This window comes from Triticum aestivum, chromosome 3B (assembly GCF_018294505.1).
Source record: "Triticum aestivum cultivar Chinese Spring chromosome 3B, IWGSC CS RefSeq v2.1, whole genome shotgun sequence".
Classification (NCBI taxonomy): Eukaryota; Viridiplantae; Streptophyta; class Magnoliopsida; order Poales; family Poaceae; genus Triticum; species Triticum aestivum.
Genome location: NC_057801.1, coordinates 754,681,531 through 754,698,111, shown reverse-complemented (window position 1 = coordinate 754,698,111; position 16,581 = coordinate 754,681,531).

Genomic DNA, 16,581 nt, shown 5'->3' with positions numbered 1-16,581 from the left:
GAAGCGGAAATGCCCTGAATATTTGGTGGATAAGAAGGATGGCAAAGTGAACAAGGGTATATTTGATATACAGGTTATTGATGTGTGCCTTACTAGTGTTTATAGTAGCTCCTGAGTGTTTGATACTTGTTCAGTTGCTAAGATTAGTAACTCGAAACAAGGGTTACAGAATAAACAGAGACTAGTTGAAGGGGAAGTGACGATGAGTGTTGGAAGTAGTTCCAAGATTGATATGATCATCATCGCACACTCCCTATACTTTCGGGATTAGTGTTAAACCTAAATAAATGTTATTTGGCGTTTGCGTTGAGCATGAATATGATTTGATCATGTTTATTGCAATACGGTTATTCATTTAAAATCAGAGAATAATTGTTGTTCTGTTTACATGAATAAAACCTTCAAATGGTCATACACCCAATGAAAATAGTTTGTTGGATCTCGATCGTAGTGATACACATATTCATAATATTGATGCCAAATGCAAAGTTAATAATGATAGTGCAACTTATTTGTGGCACTGCCGTTTGGGTCATATCGGTGTAAAGCGCATGAAGAAACTCCATAAAGATGGATTTTCGGAATCACTTGATTATGAATCATTTGATGCTTGCGAACCATGCCTTTTGGGCAAGATGACTAAAACTCCGTTCTCTGGAACAATGAAACGAGCTATTGACTTATTGGAAATAATACATACCGATGTATGTGATCCGATGAGTGTTAAGGCTCGCGACGTGTATCATTATTTTATGACCTTCACAGATGATTTGAGCAGATATGGGTATATCTACTTGATGAAACATAAGTCTGAAACATTTGAAAAGTTCAAAGAATTTCAGAGTGAAGTGGAAAATCATCGTAACAAGAAAAATAAAGTTTCTACAATCTGATCGTGGAGACGAATATTTGAGTTACGAGTTTGGTCTTCATTTGAAACAATGTGAAATAGTTTCGCAACTCACGCCACCTGGAACACCACAATGTAATGGTGTGTCTGAACGTCGTAATCGCACTTTATTGGATATGGTGCGATCTATGATGTATCTTATCGATTTACCACTATCGTTTTGGGGTTGTGCATTAGAGACAGTTGCATTCTCTTTAAATAGGGCACCATCAAAATCCCTTGAGATGACGCCTTATGAACTGTGGTTTGGCAAGAAACCAAAGTTGTCATTTCTTAAAGTTTGGGACTACGATACTTATGTGAAAAAGTTTCAACCTGATAAGCTCGAACCCAAATCGGAGAAGTGCGTCTTCGTAGAATACCCAAAGGAAACTGTTGGGTACACCTTCTATCACAGATCCGAAGGCAAAACATTCATTGCTAAGAATGGATCCTTTCTAGAGAAGGAGTTTCTCTCAAAAGAAGTGAGTGGGAGGAAAGTAGAGCTTGATAAGGTAATTTGTACCTTCTCCCGAATTGGAAAGTAGTTCATCATAGAAATCAGTTCCAGTGATTCCTACACCAATTAGTGAGGAAGCTAATGATGATGATCATGAAACTTCAGATCAAGTTACTACAAAACCTCGTAGGTCTTCCAAAGTATAGTCCGCACCAGAGTGGTACGGTAATCCTGTTCTGGAAGTCATGTTATTAGACCATGATGAACCTACGAACTATGAGGAAGCGATGATGAGCCCAGATTCTGCGAAATGGCTGGAGGCCATGAAATCTGAGATGGGATCCATGTATGAGAACAAAGTGTGGACTTTGGTGGAGTTGCCCGATAATCGGCAAGCCATATTGTATAAATGAATCTTCAAGAGGAAGACAGATGCTGATATTAGTGTTACTATCTACAAAGCTCGACTTGTCACAAAAAGGTTATCGACAAGTTCAAGGTGTTGACTACAATGAGATTTTCTCAACTGTAGCGATGCTTAAGTCTGTCCGAATCATGTTAGGAATTGCCACATTTTATGAAATCTGGCAAATGGATGTCAAAACTGCATTCCTTAATGGTTTTCTTAAAGAAGAGTTGTATATGATGCAACCAGAAGGTTTTGTCAATCCTAAAGGTGCTAACAAAATGTGCAAGTTCCAGCGATCCATCTATGGACTGGTGCAATCATCTCAGAGTTGGAATATACGCTTTGATAAGTTGATCAAAGCATGTAATTTTATACAGACTTGCGGTGAAGCCTGTATTTACAATAAAGTGAGTGGGAGCACTACCGCCTTTCTGATAAATATATGTGAGTAACATATTGTTGATCAGAAATGATGTAGAATTTTTCTAGAAAGCATAAAGGAGTATTTGAAAGGAGTTCTTTAAAAGAAAGACCTCAGTAAAGCTACTTACATATTGAGCATCAAAATCTATTGAGATAGATCAAGACGCTTGATAAGTTTTTCAATAAGTACATACCTTGTCAAGATTTTGAAGTAGTTCAAAATGGAACAGTCAAAGAAAGAGTTCTTGCATGTGTTGCAAAGGTGTGAAATTGAGTAAGACTCAAATCCCGACCACGACAGAAAATAGAAAAGAGAATGAAAGTTATTCCCTATGCCTCAGTCATAGGTTCTATAAAGTATGCTATGCTATGTACCAGACCTATTGTATACCTTGTTCTGAATTTGGTAAGAGAATACAATAGTAATCTAGGAGTAGATCACTGGAGATTGGTCAAGAATATCCTTAGTGAGGACTAAGGAAATATTTCTTGATTATGGAGGTGATAAAAGAGCCCGTCGTAAAGAGTTACATCGGTACAAGTTTTTACACCGATCCAGATGACTCTAAGTCTCAATCTGGATACATATTGAAAGTGGGAGCAATTAGCTAGAGTAGCTGCATGCAGAGCATTGTAGACATAGAATATTTGCAAAATACATACGGCTCTGAATATGACAGACCCGTTGACTAAGCTTCTCTCACGAGCAAAACATGATCACACCTTAGTACTCTTTGGATATTAATCACATAGCGATGTGAACTAGATTATTGACTCTAGTAAACCATTTGGGTGTTGGTCACATGACGATGTGAACTATGGGTGTTAATCATATACAGATATGAATATTGGTGTTAAATCACATGGCGATGTGAACTAGATTATTGACTCTAGTGCAAGTGGGAGACTGAAGGAAATATGCCCTAGAGGCAATAATAAAGTTATTATTTATTTCCTTATTTCATGATAAATGTTTATTATTCATGCTAGAATTGTATTAACCGGAAACATAATACATGTGTGAATACATAGACAAACATAGTGTCACTAGTATGCCTCTACTTGGCTAGCTCGTTAATCAAAGATGGTTAAGTTTCCTAACCATAGACATGAGTTATCATTTTATTAACGGGATCACATCATTAGAAGAATGATGTGATTGACTTGACCCATTCTGTTAGCTTAGCACTTGATCGTTTAGTATGTTGCTATTGCTTTCTTCATGACGTATACATGTTCCTACAACTATGAGATTATGCAGCTCCGGTTTACCGAAGGAACACTTTGTGTGCTACCAAACGTCACAACGTAACTGTGTGATTATAAAGGAGCTCTATAGGTGTCTCCGAAGGTACATGTTGGGTTGTCATATTTCGAGATTAGGTTTTGTCACTCCGATTGTCAGAGGGGTATCTCTGGGCCCTCTCGGTAATGCACATCACTATAAGCATTGCAAGCAATGTAGCTAATGAGTTAGTTACGGAATGATGCATTATATAACGAGTAAAGAGACTTGCCGGTAACGAGATTGAACTAGGTATTGAGATACCGACGATCAAATCTCGGGCAAGTAACATACCGATGACAAAGGGAACAACGTATGTTGTTATGCGGTTTGACCGATAAAGATCTTCGTAGAATATGTAGGAGCCAATATGAGCATCCAGGTTCCACTATTGGTTATTGACCGGAAACGGTTCTCGGTCATGTCTACATAGTTCTCGAACCCGTAGGGTCCGCACGCTTAAGGTTTCGATGATAGTTTTATTATGAGTTTATGAGTTTTGACGTACCGAAGGAGTTCGGAGTCCCGGATGAGATCGGGGACATGACGAGGAGTCTCAAAATGGGCAAGACGTAAAGATCAATATATTGGACGACTATATTCGGACATCGGAAAGGTTTCAAGTGGTTCGGGTATTTTTCGGAGTACCGGGGAGTTACGGGAATACGGGGGAAGAAGTATATGGGCCTTATTGGGCTTTAGGGGAGAGAGAGAGAGGCAGGCCGCGCGCCCCCCAATGACTAGTCCGAATTGGACTAGGGGGAGGGGCGGCGCCCCCTCCTTCCTTCTCTTCCCTCTCCTTCCTTGTCTCCTACTCCTACTACATGGAAGGGGAGAAATCCTACTCCCGGTGGGAGTAGGACTCCTCCAGGGCGCGCCATAGGGGCCGACCGTCTCCCCCTCCTCCACTCCTTTATATACGGGGGTAGGGGGCACCTCTAGAGACACAACAATTGATCATTGATCTCTTAGCCGTGTGCGGTGCCCCCCCTCCACCACAGTCTTCCTCGATAATATTGTAGCGGTGCTTAGGCGAAGCCCTGCGACGGTAGAACATCAAGATCGTCACCACGTCATCGTGTTGACAGAACTCTCCCTCGACACTCGGCTGGATCGGAGTTCGAGGGACGTCATCGAGCTGAACGTGTGCTAGAATTCGGAGGTGCCGTAGTTTCGGTGCTTGATTGGTCGGGCCTGAAGACGTACGACTACATCAACTGCGTTGTTCTAACGCTTCCGCTTTCGATCTACGAGGGTACATGGACACACTCTCCCCTCTCGTTGCTATGCATCACCATGATCTTGCTTGTGCGTAGGAATTTTTTTGAAATTACTACGTTCCCCAACAATGACTCCAACACTGAGGAGATGTGGCTTTGGGTAGTGGTGTTGTGTGCCGACAAGAAGTCAAGGAGATCGGTGGAGCTAACCACGTCACCATGAGTTCCAAGCCCGAGGAGCTCTCTCATGTTCTTGTCAAGATAGCCAAATATTCAAAGATTGAATTTTTATTGATACATATTTTTACCATGTATGAATGAGGTCATCTAAAAGATCTCAGATGGCTCACCAAAGCATGCAAGCCAGTTAGAAAATGAATTCCTATTTGAAGAGTGCCTAACCGCATGGATATGCTCAAATTAACCCGTCAATTTTTGGATCCAATTCCTATCTGTGTGTGTGTACATGATTTTCATCTAAAAATCTTTTAAGTTTTTCAATGATGTTAAATCTCATCCATCTCATCTAAAAAGACAATGTTACGTGATGATACGAATGTATGTGGAAACAATTCTTATGTATAAGAAACTTTGTGAAAATCACCAGTTGAAGTTCCAAAAAGATCCAAAAGGAATACTTGGGCAACGAAATCACTTAGATAAGGCAATGTTTTACATGAATTCTTCGCCGTGAGTGTGGGATGAATCGTCGCACGACATGCTCCTGGGCTGTCAAATCATGTGTCACATGAATGCAGACCGTTGTACATCGGTTTCATCGCGCCATTGTTGACTCCAATGAAGCCATCTACTCCCACATTCTCAAAATATGCCCTATTAGAATTGTCTTTAGCTCAAACTCTATTAAATTTCATCAATTTGTAGAAAAAACATCAACATCTACCTGCTCATAAGGCTTTGCAGCTCGTAAGTAGCTCGTACACGGGGGTGGTTAAGGAAGATATCAGTAAACAAGCGCACTTAGTGCAAGAAGACGCACTCCATCACCCTGGGATCCTTGCTTCATTTGGGGGATAACGGTAGCACAAATCTTTTCTTTTTGAGAAAAAGTAGCACAAGTCTAAAGCAGTGAATGTGACAACCCGAGCCGAGAACCATATTCTAGACCTAAATGGGCCCATTCTGCATTGACCTATTTATGTTTTTTAATATTCTTACAAAAATATATATTAACTAAATATACTCAAAATTCCAAAAAACAAATTTTAAAAAATTATGTTCTCAAAATAAATTTAAATATATTAAAATTTATTTAAAAATCATCATATGGTGAAAATAATGTTCATTTTGTGATTATATTTTTTCCATGTATAAGTAAATGTTCATCGTGTATATAATAAATATTAACAGTTTATTAGAAAATGTTCAATGTATACTGAAAAAGTAATCACCTTGTTTGAAGAAATGTTGAACGTATTCTGAGAAGATTGGTCATGTATAAAAAAGTAGATTTATTATAAGTGAAAAAAAAACAAAGCACTGCAATAAAGTAAAAATGAGAAGAAAAAAGGATAAAAAATCCATACCAAAAGATAATAAAGAAAAAGGAAAATCAGGAAAACAGGAGCGCATAGAAATGCTACTGTGCCGGCCTGGGAGCCAGTCCCTGCTTGCTTGGTGTTTGATTGCCAGCGTGGAATACTGGAGTGCAACTCACGTACTATCAGATTCAGACACGACACGAGAACTCAAAACCCAATCGATCGACTGTTGCAACTCCAGCTCGATGGTACAACATGCATGTTTTTGGAGACTGTCCAGCTGAGGATGATCTTCTCCCAGCTCGTATGTAACTCGTAATCAGAGAGGTTTCAGCAAGCAAGCACACCTTAGTGCGAGAAGACAACAACAATAGAGGAGACGGCACCAACAATAATAGTCTGAAGCAGCGATAATGTGGACAGCCCGAGCCAAGACATATCCTATTTGACACCTAAATGCGCCAAAAGTTGAGCGGTCCATTTGAGCTTTCTAATATTCTGATGAATATATATATATTAATTACATGCATTTAAAATTCCAGAAAATGTATTTCTCAAAAGTATATTTTCAGATTAAATTTATTTATTTTAGAAATTATTATTGAAAATGTATAGATTTATAATTAAAAATATTCACTGTAGAGTTAAATTTATTCTGTGTGGGTGTCTCTCCTCCTCTTTGTCTCTCCTCCAAAGGGAAAAGGCTGCTAGGGTTCCTGCCTCCTGTCGGTAACGTCGTCGATCTGCCAAGTCTCCTATGGCCTTAGGGCCATGGGGGTGTGATGGATCCCGACCCTTGCTGATGGTAGGGCTTCATGTTTTAGGTGTTTCTTTGTTTTAAGGTTTGTGTCCTGCTCAGTAAGACGAGACGACGACGATGACTCCCTTAAGATGGAATAATGTTCTCCACGCCTAGCCCCTGTCTCGATAGTGCGTCTAGCATTGCCGGAGGGCGCATGGAGGTTTGTCTCTGGCAAAACTCACTGGATTCAGTCGGTGGTTGTCTTTGGTGGATCTACTCGGATTATATCTTTGTTTGTGTGTCTTAAGTTTGGATCATTTTGATCTGTGCTTCTCTTCATTGACAATGATTGTTGTTCAGATACGCTGGTCCTATGGAGTCTTAGCACAATAATTTCCCGATTGTCTACAACAACATGTTTTGGTCGACTCCGACGAGGGAGAGGCAATGGCGGCAGCGCGCCTTTCGTTCGCTTCGACTGCTGATAGTCATCCCTAGGTGTTCTAGCAATATGGGTGTAATTTTCATTATTTCTGGTGTTTGTTGTACTGCCATGATCGAAGATGAATAGATCAGAAGTTTTTAACAATAAATAAATAAATTCTTTGCGTACTTAAAAATGTTCACCTTATATAAAAAAATTCTTCAATGTATATTTTAATAATGTTAATTGTATATCAGAAATTTTTCAATGTATATTGACAAAATATCCTTTGTGTTTGAAAAATAATGGTCAACATATATTTAAAAAAAGTTAATGTATAAAAAAGTTGATTTATATGTGGAAAAAAGGGAAAATCAAAAGAAGGGAAAGACATCACAAAAATCCATCTTGTTTTTATCTTTTTTATTTTCTTCTTATGGAAAATCTTAAAACCATAAGAAGAAAACAAAAAAGATAAAAACCAGGAAAGTTGAAGCGCACGGTACTGGGCCGGCTAGGGAGCCAGCGCCATGGCCAGCGTGCGTGGAGTCGGAAGCCTTTAGCAGATCGATCGATCGTTGCAACCAGAGAATCTGATTCCTTCTCCAGTTCGATCATACAACGTGCATCACTAGTTCGTGTCGGAAACGATCTATACTCGGGCGATCACTCCGCCTCGTGCTGCCTGTACGAGCATGCCAAGGCTTTTCCATATATATGTAGACAGATGCCCTGCTTTGCAGCTTCCAAGTCCATGAATCATATCGCACACCACCAGAACTCGAAGCCTGCAAGCAACGGGCAGGGCATCGCTCGATCTCGTCGGTCGACCAGGCAAGGCCTTGCTCACCCGACAATAGCAATGGCGGGGTCGAAGCCAAGCGCCAACCACTCCGTGTTCCTCGACGGCAATGGTCCCGGCGACAAACTCATGGCCGGCTTCAACAGCTACAACGCCAGAGAAGCAGTGCCGGCGGCCAGCAGTCACAAGAAGAAGGCGGCGCCGGCTGCCAATCTTGCCAAGGATCTGTTCGGCAGCGCCTACCCTTCTGCAATGTCAGGCTACAGCGTCCTCTGCTTTCCCCTGTTCCAGCGTGCCTGAAGCACTGATAGCCGTTGATCCTCCATCCGACGATCCTGAGGCAACCCAGTGTCGCTGTTCACTTTTCGAAAAGTGCTTTTACCTTTCTATTGCTCCTTTTCTTCAGTTAACGTGTAATGGCTATATAGCCACCCATTCCCTTCTCTGGTGGAGACATTATTGTAATTGGGTTGAACCCCTTAAGCCGCCTGTGGCGTGCGAATCTACTTTCCCTTCTTGGCTCAAGCAATACAAACCCTAGTTCTTCCCAATTTTCCTCTGAAATTGTGATAATTTAGTGTTAAATTCAGTGAACCACTGTCAAGTTCCTGACAATTGGTATCAGAGGCCAGTCTTTCCTCGGCGGCGGTGCTGATTTTGAGCAGTGCGAGGTTGGTTTCGGCTGTAAAATCCCTCCCTCCCCTCGAATCTGGCGGCGGCAAATTGTGAAGAAGGCCGGAGTGGCAGCGTTCGGGTACAGCCGGAGCTACAACCTGGTTACCTGAGGATCTTCCTTGGGGAGTAAAATCCCAGCTCTTGTAGGCCGACCGTGTACCATCGGAGGCGGGCGCAGGCGGCGGTGACTAGTGAATCGGCATCAACCCTCCCATCCCAACCCTGTTCTTGTTTCAGATCATGGTGAAAGATAGCAGTCATGGCGGGGCCGTCAGAATCCATCACAACAGCAGATCTGCAGCTGCAGTCGCTGGAGCTGGACATCAAGGCGCTGCAGCACAACAGGGAGCAAGATCACAAGGAATTCCAAGAATTTCAGGCCATGTCAACAGGAATTTTGCAACTATGCAAGTAAACTTTGACAAGATACAAGCAAATTTCAGAAAGTTGTTGCTGGAACCCGAACCTGAAGATCAGTCAGTGGATCAATCAGAACAGGGTAGTGTGCAGCACAAGGCACCGGAAGTTCATACTCCGGTGATTCCTGCAGGGAGACCTAAGCAGCTGTTGCCCAACACCCCTCCTGTGGGAGCAGGACAGGAAAAAGATCATCATGTGGTAAGGGGATCTGCAATTCTGAAAGATCACAATGGCAAAGAGCTAAACTTAGAAGGTACACCAAAGATACCATATCGTCATCCCAACTTCGGTAGTACTAAGGAAGGGGCTCCTACCACCGGAAATGGTGCAGTACAACAACAACAACAAAATTTGCTGCTGGTGGAAGATGTAAACCTTGAGGAGTGGCCTGATGGGCATAGGCAGAGACAGTTCACACCTATGGATAATAGGAGAATGGTGTTGACAGTAAAACCAGCTAAACTGAATATATCTGAGTTTGAAGGGACTGACCCTGAATCTTGGATACAGAACCTGGAGTAGTATTTTGCTGCAGCTAGAACACCAATTGAACACAGGACTGAGTTAGCAGTGTCCTATTTGAAAGGCCCTGCTGTACAATGGTGGAGAGGCACTGATTATGCTCCTAGTAATGTGCCATGGCACAAGTTCTGCTCTTATCTGTCTGAGAGATTTGCTACAGAATCAGTGTGTGATGTGGTGAGCTCTTTTCATGCTGCACAACAAACCTCTACAATAGCTGCCTATGTGGAGCAGTTTGAGCAACTGATGAATATAATGAGGAGGGAAAACCCTGGTATACCTGATGATTATTATGTCACTAGCTTTGTGTCTGGGCTCACTCCTTATATTAAGAGCCATGTGGAGTGTTTCAAGCCTAAGGACATGCAAACTGCTGTCTGGTATGCCAGAAGAATGGAAAAGGAGCAACTTCCAGTTCAGACAGTGCAAACTAGAGCTTATGTTCCACAACCCAAGAGACAAATGGTTTTTGAGCAACCAAAGATACCTACAGCTCAGCCACTGCAGAACAGAAACACAATCATTCAACAGGCTAAACAAAATCAGGTTTGTTATAAATGCAGAGAGCCCTGGGTACCTGGCCACAGACAAGTGTGTAGGATGAGCCAAAAGGCTCAAATTCAAGCCTTGCAAACTCCACAAGGAGCAGTTCCTGAAACTATATATGTAACTGATTTTGAAGATCCAGACATGGAGAATATGGAACCCCGAGCAGCTGATACAGTCCTGCAAGTATCAATGCATGCAGCTATGGGAATTGGGGCAGCTAAAAACACATTTATCTTGACAGTTAAGGTGGGCAACACTATTGCAACAGCACTAGTGGACAGTGGTAGTACTTCTACATTTGTCTCACCTGAAATGGCTGCTAAACTGCCTGTAACTCCTGCTGCAACACCTAAAGTGAAAGTAGTAGTGGCTAGTGGAGGAATTTTGTGGAGTGAATTTATGTCCCAAAACTGCCCCTATGAAATACAAGGCCAGAAATTCTCTGACAGTTTCAGGGTGTTGAAACTCAAAGGATATGATATGATTTTGGGAGTGGACTGGCTAAAGAAGTATAGTCCTATCCAAATGGATTTTATTAAGATGGAGATGAAGGTGTCCACAAATGGACACATGGTTACTTTTGTGGATGAAACAGTACCCCTTACACAACCTACTGCTGCTAATAGTAATACTAATACTATATTAGAGCAAGTAGTTTGTGGATTTTTCTTGCTCACTGCCTGTTGTGTGGAATTGGTAGCAGAAATACAAGAAGTTCCCCCTGATCTGCAACCTCTGTTACAATAATATGAGAAATTGTTTCAAGAACCTACTGAACTTCCTCCTCACAGGCCATGTGATCATAAGATCCCACTAATGGAGGGAGCAAAGGTGGTAAGCCAAAGGCCCTACAGAATGCCTCATCACCAGAAGGAAATACTGGAAAAGATTATTAAAGATCTCTTAAAGGCTGGTGTAATCAGACCTAGCACTAGTCCCTTTTCCTCACCTGTGCTTCTAGTTAAAAAGAAGGATGGTTCATGGAGGCTATGCACTGATTATAGAAAACTAAATGCTATCACAATCAAAAATAAATACCCCATACCAGTAATAGAAGATTTGTTGGACCAGTTAAAAGGAGCCAAATGTTTTTCAAAGATCGATCTCAGAAATGGATATCATCAGATAAGAATGGCTGAAGAAGATATTCATAAAACTGCATTTTCCACCCACATGGGCCTTTTTGAATATCTAGTGATGTCATTTGGTCTCACTAATGGCCCCCCTTCATTCTAGGCCCTCATGAATATGTTGTTGGGTCACCTGAAGTTTGTAGCAGTGTTCTTTGACGATATTCTAGTGTTCAGTATTTCCATGAGCAAGCACAAAGAGCACTTGATGCAAGTATTTGAGATTTTGCAAGCCAACAAGTTATACGCAAAAATAGAAAAGTGTTCTTTTGGATAGCAGCAGGTGGAATACCTGGAGCACATTATTAACCAGGAGGGGGTGGCTACTGATCCTTCCAAAATCAAGGCTATCCAGGAATGGCCAGCACCTAAAACTGTCACTGAACTGAGGAGCTTTTTGGGCTTAAGTGGGTATTATAGGAGGTTCATGCAGGGCTATGGTGTAATTTGCAGACCCCTGTTTGATTGTCTCAAGAAGGATGCCTTTATGTGGGAAACAGCACAGGAGGAGGCCTTTGCTACTCTAAAGGATAAACTCACTAATACCCCTGTTTTAGCCTTGCCAGATTTTTCAAAGCCCTTCATTCTCGAAGCTGATGCCAGTGGGTATGGACTAGGAGTTGTCCTGATACAAGAAGGAGGCCCATTTCTTATTTCAGCAAATCCATTGGACCTCGAGCTGCTGCCATGTCAACTTATGACAAGGAAGCTCTGGCTATAATAGAAGTTGTTAAGAAGTGGAGGCACTATTTTCTGGCAACTGCACTGGTTATAAGAACAGATCAAGAAAGCTTGAAATACATACAAGATCAAAAACTGACAGAAGGCATTCAACATAAGTTATTGCTCAAGTTGTTAGGGTACAACTTCACTGTCGAATACAAGAAAGGAAAGGAAAACATGGCTGCAGATGCGTTATCAAGGGTCAAGTATGTGGTGTCTATGCTGACTGCTAGCACCAATACTCCAACTTGGGTCAAGGAGGTGATTAAAAGTTACAAGGATGACAACAAAGTGAAAGAACTCATTGCGGAATGTGCTGTGGACAAAGGAAATGACAGTGCATATTCTTTCCAAAATGGTCTTCTCAGATATAACAACAAGATTGTGGTGGGGACTGCCACTTCCCTCAGGCAGGACATACTAAAAACCTTCCACAATTCTGAATTGGGTGGTCATTCTGGAGAAAGAGCAACATATCACAGAGTGAAACTGGTATTTCACTGGCATGGCATGAAACAGGATGTTATACAGTTTGTCAAATCTTGTCCAGTGTGTCAACTCAATAAAGCAGAACATTGTCCCTATCCTGGTTTATTGGAAGCATTACCAGTTCCTGATTTTGCATGGCCACATGTGAGCATGGACTTTGTGGAGGGCTTACCTGTGTCTGAAAATAAGGATTTGATACTGGTGACAGTGGATAGATTCACCAAATATGCACATTTTATTGCCATGAAACACCCTATCATAGTTCAATCAGTGGCAAGAGCATTTGCTGACACAGTGTTCAAGTTACATGGCATGCCACTAGTTATAGTAACAGACAGGGACATAATCTTCACTAGTAACTTGTGGCAGCAACTATTCAAATCTCTCAAAATCAAGCTACACCTGAGTACTAGTTATCACCCACAGACTGATGGTCAGACTAAGAGAGTTAATCAATGTTTAGAAAACTATCTCAGATGCATGTGTTTTCAGCAACCTAGGAAGTGGCATGGCTGGTTAGCTTTAGCAGAATGGTGGTACAATACTAGCTTTCACACATCTTTGCAAATGACACCATTCCAAGCTTTGTATGGATTTCCTCCTCCCATGGTTGCTGAGTCAGCTTTACCTGATACTATATGTGAGGACAGTGACAATTTGCTACAAAACAGGGAGCTAGCAATGGAAGTAATTAAGCAGAACCTGATCAAAGCTCAAGAAAGGATGAAATTCTATGCAGATAAAAAGAGGAAAGAAAGAGAATTTGATGTGCGTGACATGGTTTACTTGAAACTGCAGCCCTATAGGCACACTTCTCTTAGTTTACACAGGCATTTGAAGTTGCACTCTAAGTTCTATGGCCCTTTCAGAGTTATGCAAAGGATTGGTCAGCATGCTTATCAACTGCTATTGCCAGAAGGTTGTCAGTTACACAATACATTCCATGTAAGTCAACTAAAGAAGCACATTGGTCCAGCAGTGGTTCCTTCCAAGCATTTGCCGTTGGTTGACCCTGATGGTGTGATCAAGCTCGGACATGAGGCAATTCTGGAGAGAAAATTAGTGCCAAGAGTGCAGGGCAATATCAATATCCCGGTGGTCAGATGGCTCGTGAAGTGGATCAACTTGCCAGTGGAGGAAGCAACTTGGGAAGATTCGGCTTTCATTCAAAAAGTTTTCCCGTCGTTCGGAGCTTGAGGGCAAGCTGTGTCTTCTCAGGGGGGTATTGTCAGGCTACAGCGTCCTCTGCTTTCCCCTGTTCCAGCGTGCCTGAAGCACTGATAGCCGTTGATCCTCCATCCGACGATCCTGAGGCAACCCAGTGTCGCTGTTCACTTTCCGAAAAGTGCCTTTACCTTTCTATTGCTCCTTTTCTTCAGTTAACCTGTAATGGCTATATAGCCACCCATTCCCTTCTCTGGTGGAGACATTATTGTAATTGGGTTGAACCCCTTAAGCCGCCTGTGGCGTGCGAAGCTACTTTCCCTTCTTGGCTCAAGCAATACAAACCCTAGTTCTTCCCAATTTTCCTCTGAAATTGTGATAATTTAGTGTTAAATTCAGTGAACCACTATCAAGTTCCTGACATGCACGCGATTACATAATGAGGAAGCAACAGCTTGAGAGAATTGCGAGGGCCAGGGCCAAGGCGGAGGCGGAGGCAAACAGTGGAGCCTCCGGTGCTGGTAAAGGTGCAGGGGCTTCAGCTGGTAGCAACAAGTACGGAGCTAAGCAAGGTGGATATTATCACAACAACGGAGCATCGAGGGAGCAGGTACCTGGCACGTCGGGTAGATTTAGCAGCAACGGAGCGTCAAAGAGGCAGCAACCCACCATGTCGGTGAACAAGGCCGCCCCTGCACAAGGTGTCGAGGTGCCACAGCCTCCTCCGCCGCCACCGAGCTTATACGACATCAACGAGTTCCCTTCGTTGAAGTAGTCGTAGATGATAGCTTTTCTTGCACTTTTGCATATTTGAAGCCTTCCGATTTATTTGTTGGCTTGTTTTTTACGACATTTGCTCGTGTAGTATTTTGTGGGAAAAGAACTTCATCATTACTTAACAAGGGGAATATAATTTATTTTTACTTGTGTATGCTCAAATTCTCACCTCTTAAAGTTCGACTCTATTTAATGGATCTATCCTCTCTCAATCTTAAAAAGTACATGTGGCCACACGGGTGGGATGAACACATGGCAACTCTAAATGTTTTTTATGGCAAGTTTAGTTATGCGAGGATGGCAACTTTTGCTGTCAAGCATGACAACTTCTTTTCGGATGACAAGTTTCATTTTTTTGGTTAGTTTTTTCTTTTTGGATGACAACATTAGTTGTAAAAAAAGTCAGGGCTAGAGTGGTTCGTGACACACGTGTGGTACTTATAATTTGGGTAAAAGAAATCTTTTCAAAATTCAAATTCAAATATAAACACAATATATGGTATAAATAAAAAGTACATGAATGGATTACATATGGCGTTATATGTGCATTGCATCGAACAATTACACTAATGCAAAGGAGAATAACCCACCAAAAAAACTCAAAAAAACTGGAATAAAATAAAGAGGAGAATAAAAAATGATAAAAAAATCCAAAAACCAAAAGAAAAAACGAAAAAAAAATAAAAGCCAGAAAATCGGAGCGCAAAGAAACGCTGCTGGGCCGGCCCGGGAGCCAGCGCCTGCGTGGACTGGGAAGCGTTGCAACACACGAGCGGTCGGCCATTGCGACCAGATTGTCCGATTCCTTGCCCAGTCGATCATACTCGGATGACGGAAACGATCTATACTCGGCGAGGACGACTTCGCCTCGGGCTGTACGAGCATGCCAGGGCTTTCCACGTATATATACGCGCCTGCTTCCAAGTCCACGAATCATATCGCACACCACCAGAACTAGAAGCGTGCAAGCAACGAGCAGGGCATCGCTCGATCTCGACCAGGCAAGGCTTTGCTGACACGACGATGGCGGGGTTGAAGCCAAGCGCTGACCACTCCGCTTTCCTCGACGGCAACGGTCCCGGCGACAAACTCATGGCCGGCTTCGCCAACTCCGACACCAGAGAAGCGGCGCCGGCGGCCAGCATGCACAAGAAGAAGGGGGCGCCGCCTGCCAATCTTGCCAAGGATCTGTTCGGCAACGCCTACCCTTCTGCACGCGATTACATAATGAGGAAGCAACAGCTCGAGAGAATTGCGAGGGCTAAGGCCAGGGCGGAGGCGGAGGCGAACAGTGGAGCCTCCGGTGATGGCAACAAGGTGCAGCACGGAGCAAAGCTAGGTGGATATTATCACAACAATGAATCATCGAGGAGGCAGCAACTTGGCATGTCGGGTAGATTTAGCAGCAATGGAGCTTCAAAGAGGCAGCAACGCACCATGTCGGTGAACAAGGCCGCCCCTGCACAAGGTGTCGAGGTGCCGCCGTCTCCCGAGCAGGCTCCTCCGTCGCCACCGAGCCTATACGACATCAATGAGTTCCCTGCGTTGAAGTAGTTGTAGATGATAATAGCCTTTCTTCCACTTCCACATATTTGTAGCCTTTTGATTTATTGGTTGGCTCGTTTTTTACGACATTTGCTCGTGTAGTCTTTTGTGGGAAAAGAACTTCGTTAATCAGGGCAGTATAGTTTTTTTTACTTGTGTATTGCTCAAACTTTCACCTCTTAAAGTTCCACTGTATTTAACGGATCTATCCTCTCTCAATCTTAAAAAATACATATGGGCACACTTTATCTATTCTCATAGTAAAAAAAAGGAACACTTGAGTACATGTTGGCTCTCCTCCCAACAAATCAATGTTCCTTTTCTATTTTCAATCAAACATTATGAATAATTGTTACCAAAAATAAAAGTATAGTGCCACTCAAGTTCGTAATCAGCTACTCTGTAAAGACTCCTAGTTCTGCTGGTATAAT